This window comes from Equus asinus, chromosome 21 (assembly GCF_041296235.1).
Source record: "Equus asinus isolate D_3611 breed Donkey chromosome 21, EquAss-T2T_v2, whole genome shotgun sequence".
NCBI lineage: Eukaryota > Metazoa > Chordata > Mammalia > Perissodactyla > Equidae > Equus > Equus asinus.
Window position 1 is genome coordinate 25,524,500 of NC_091810.1, and position 4,880 is coordinate 25,529,379.

General features: G+C 37.2%; 1 pseudogene; it reads right to left on the bottom strand.

Annotated features, from left to right (window-relative positions):
* Window positions 1-294: 294 nt before the first annotated feature.
* Window positions 295-1,667, bottom strand: LOC106832424 (small ribosomal subunit protein uS2-like; annotated as a pseudogene).
* Window positions 1,668-4,880: the final 3,213 nt, after the last annotated feature.

Consider the following 4,880-nt stretch of genomic DNA (forward strand, 5'->3'; position numbering starts at 1 on the left):
TTCATTTTATTCTCTATTTTTACCTAACCGTATTTCATCACATCTTCTTTGTCATTCCTTCAGAAGCCTCTTCACATCCCACAAATAAATCCAAATGAATAAACATATCTATTTATTAAAGCTGAAAGAAAATACATCAAAATTATGGCAAGACTTATCCTTGTATATTGGAAATATGGTTACGTTGTTTTCCTTATGTATTCTGTATGTTCCAAGTTTTGTTTTATTTTTTTTTAGAAACTATTTTCCATCAATCTTATTTTTATCTTTCGTTTGAGTCTGTGGAAGTACAGTTTAAGACCACTTAGTGGTTGTTTCTATCCACTCAGTGGTTTGAGCAGTGGGGGCTGCAGACCAGTCTTCAGTGATAGGCTGAGCGCTCTGCTCGAGGCTTCAGCAGGGAACTGCTTGATGGGTGCAGAGGGCACCTGCACACCTTCAGACCAACTGTGACTCCAGATTAAGGATGAGTAAACTCAGGAGCTAGAGCAGTACATTCACTCTGAAATTCCTCCTTGGTCATGGTCTTTTGGTGGTCCAGTGATTAAGATTCAGTGCTCTCATCGCTGCAGCCTGGGTTTGTTTCCCAGTCGGGGAACCACACGACCTGTCTATCAATTGTCATGCTGTGGCAGCTGCATGTTGCTGTGATGCTGAAAACTATGCAACCAGTATTTCAAATACCAGCAGGGTCCCATGGTGGATGAGTTTCAGTGGGGGCTTCTAGACTATGACAGACTAGGAAGAAGGATGCCATCCATTTCCAAAAAAATTGGCCATGAAAACCTATGAATAGTTGTGGAGCATTGTCTGACATAGTTCCAGAAGGTGAAAGGATGGAGCACTATGGCAGGGCAGAATTCCACTCTGCTGTACACAGGGTCGCTAGCAGTAGGAATCAACTACAACATGGCCTTTTTAGCAGCAGCCTACTCTTCCTTTTCAGTGTCTTCAGGATCTCTGTAGAAGTAGAGCTCAGGAACAACTTTCCATAGGTGTTCACTGGAGACAGTATCACACATGTGCAGAACTTCCCAGGCCAGCCCCCTTCACGTTAGACCTGCTGAGCAAGCTCCCTTGCTGTGGCACAGGATGGCAGTGTCCACATAGCACAGCGGAAAGTCTGTTTCACAGAGAGCAGGTAGGCAGGTTAACATAAGATGCCTCTGTGAGAGGCTGGTTGTCATCTCTGGGACTAGTAACCACAGGAAGTTGCAGCTCCTGGAAGGCTACCTGGATCTGCTTAATGAAGCTTCCAGAAGCGAAGCTGCCAGCAATAGGAGTGGCTCCAGTGGCAGCAGCAGCAAACTTCAGCACAGCTTGCTGGCTAGTATTTCTGGAGGATATGACACTGACATCAGTCAGGTTGTCAGTGGCAACAATGGCACAAGCTGCTAGCAGAAGCTTCTCCCAGGTTCTCTTCAGATTTGTGATGTAGATTCCATCACTTTTCCTTTTGTAGATGTACTGTTCCTTTGAAAGTCAAGTTTGGTGCCCCCTAAGTGGGTTTCTGCTGCAAGCAGTTTAAGGATATTCCCCTCCTTCATTTGTGGGACATCAAATTTCCAGACATTGTGAAAATTTCCCTTTAAGTTACAATGAGAACTCAGAACAACTCTGTATGGATCCTTTCTGAGGAAGGTTGCAAGTATGTTGATAAGTGGCATGTATTACTTTTAAAAATCAGAATAAAATAATTAATTTTATATTAAAAACCAAAGCAATGTTTATATTCTAAAATGGGTGCCGAAATAGCAATCACGAATTTAAATAGCTTTATTATATCAGATATGGATATTTGCTTAAATATTCATTTATCATTAAAATGTTTTCTATCGTGTTAAGAGTTACCTTCAGTTAAATATTGCACCTTTCCCCACTCAGATTTTGATGTAATTTTTTAAATGAGTATCCAGTTACCATAGCAATAAATGACACAGTAGTGCATAGATTAAATTGGAACGGAATCAAACACCAGATAAATTCAGAATTCATGCAACACTTTCATTTCAAACAAGTACTTTTTCTATCCCCACCGTCTTCGTAAATGGTAGTCAACACAAACAATCTGTCCTAAAAAATCGTGATCCTAAAATACACATTTCTGGAGATCAGAATCCAACATAGTTTCTGAAAAAAGGTATGGTGAGATTTTACGTATCTTAATCATGGTTTTTTGACAAGGGGATAAATAGTTACCAGAATTCTGTGGCCACAGACAGCTGATCCTTTGTTTTTCTCTGGCAAAATCAAGTAAAAACTTGAGTAATTGTACATTGAATTAAATTAAGAGGGATAAATAATTATAATTGGAAATTTGTTTTCTCAGTCATGAGAATGTGTAAATGTATATACGTCATTCCCTTGGCATGGAGTTACTGCTTCTGCCTTTCCTCATGATTTTACCTTAGTGCACTTTGCAATAGGCAATATGTATTTTTAAGGATAATGATATATTCATTATGAAAAATGACTTTAAGTATCAGTGCAAAGCCTTGGTATATTTTCTTGTCCGCTTGGTTTTTGTGCATAAGCATGGTGTGATTAGCCATTTTATAAGTTTTGTGCAGTTACCAGTACAATTGATGCGAGCGACATAAGTGAGACAACAAACATTTACAAGTGAGTCGCCCAGGTCTTTGTAGGAGGAAATAGAGCCTTGGATTTCTTTTTATTCTATAGAGATGAGTGGAATGTCAAGTGCACACCAAAAGTTATTTATGAATTGATAATTTCTCTACTTAAAATGATTAGAAAACCTGAGTAAAAGTTTTGAATTAAGACAGTTTTAAAAAACCTATAAACTGGCTTTATTTCATTTATAAAATTTGCAATTCTTAGCTTAGAAGACCCCTAAGAGGGAAGAAAAATCAGCTTTGAGTTGCAGCAAAACAATTTCCTCCATGTTATTCTCTCAACACCAAGCATTTTTTGCTACCTGTGTAAATAGTAAAAGCTTTGGGAAAGTTGATAAACTTATGAGTTTCCTTAAATATTTCACAAAGAACTGAAATCAATTTTAATTGATGACTATTACTTTGTTACAGTTACACATTTTTCATTTATCAAGAGCTGTTGAAAAAGCTCTTGAAATGATTTAATGCTTAATGGTTGACTAAACGATGGGTCTTTTCCACTCTCCTAACAAAAGGCTACAGGGTACTGTGAAAAGTTCAGGTTCCCAGGGTACTTTCCCCTCAAGCAAACAGTGTTTCCAGAGAATAACTGAGATCCCCAGTGGCTTGACTGGTTGAACTTCTAGTCATCTTTTAGCCACAAGTCACGGGGATATTGGCAAACATTGTTCAGTACCAAAAAAAAAAAAGTAATAATCTTTATAAGAATGTCTATACACGAATAAACCTGTAGGGTCTCAAGAAACACAAAGTGATTGTGAATATAGGTCTCCTGGGTTAATAGCTGGGAATCAAGTGCATTAGGAAGTCCAGCAGGAAGGGGCTGATAAGAAAAATTCTTTGTTCCCTTGCATACAGCAATACTTAAGATAAAACTCAAGTACATTTTAGAGTGTGTCCAAGTCTATCTTGAGAATAAAACACGGAGTGAATATTGAAAAGAATAGCAGGAAAGCATTACATTTTTTTTTTGTCACTAAGCTAAATATTTGTAGTTCAAAAATAAATTGTTTTCTACTCATTTTAAGGACTCTCTAGTTTTGAGCTCCCATTGACATATGGGAGCAAATGTCAGATGTCTCCTACAATAGCCACACCTAATATAATAAACATATTTATAAAGATGAAAAAGTCATCATATTAAATGTGACTATTAGAATTATTTGCTATGTGAAATAAGCTATGTGCTTGAGTGGGTGGGTTAATGTATCATGTTATCTCTTTTATTTTACTCATTTGAATTGTAAAACTAACACATGTTATCCCATATTCCTGATATAACCAAAATCGTGTTTAGCCCTTTCTGTTGTTGTTGTTTACTTACACTTATACAATTGTTTGTGTTCTATATAATTTTACAAACAAGATTGTACTTTATATATGTGGGAATAAATGAAGACGAACCAAATGAGAACAGAGAATATTTATTTAGAACTAGCTGTAGCAAGGGAGTCAGCCACCACTGCATGTGTTTTGGCGACTCAAAGGCAGGCAGAGGAGGGTGAAAGCTTTCTAGTGGAAAAAAATGAAGGCTTCAGGTATATTCTGATTGGAGGCTGTGGGCAGGAGGAAGCTGTACGTAAGCAAGCTAACTAGAAGCGGGACATCCTATGTGCTTGGTTAAGAGTGACTATTTCGTGTTCTCTGGTTTGTCCTAAGTCAGAAGTGGGGACAAAACTTAGGAAAACTGTCAGTTTTAATGAGGTTCTGGCTATTTGACTTCCTGGACCCATAGAGATAGCAGTTTAACTTCCTACAAGCCTGACATAAATAGCAGCTTAACTATCTACAGCCAGATAATGGGTTGGTTTCCCGGGTGCTGGTTGCAGGTCAGATTTCCATCAGTATATATATAAAACGTATATATATTCTCTGGCCATTGTCCATTTGTTTATCCAGTCTCTCATAGATTACTCAATAACTTGATATTTTCACTTAAAGGTAAATCATTGCCAGAACTGGAAGTCAATGCATGTCTATTTTCCCCATCCTTTATAATAGCTGCATAATATACCATAGTAAAAATAGACCAAAATGTAGTCAACTGTTTTGAAGGACATTCAGATGGCTTTCAGTATTTTGTTATTTCAAATAATACTGCAATAAATATCCTTAACTAAGAGTCTTAACTTAATGGTATCATTAATGATATTGGTCAAATTCCCAGAATTCAAATTGCTGAGTCAGAGGCTATGTTTATTTGAAATTTTAATACATACAAATGCATCATTTTAAGTGCTTTTA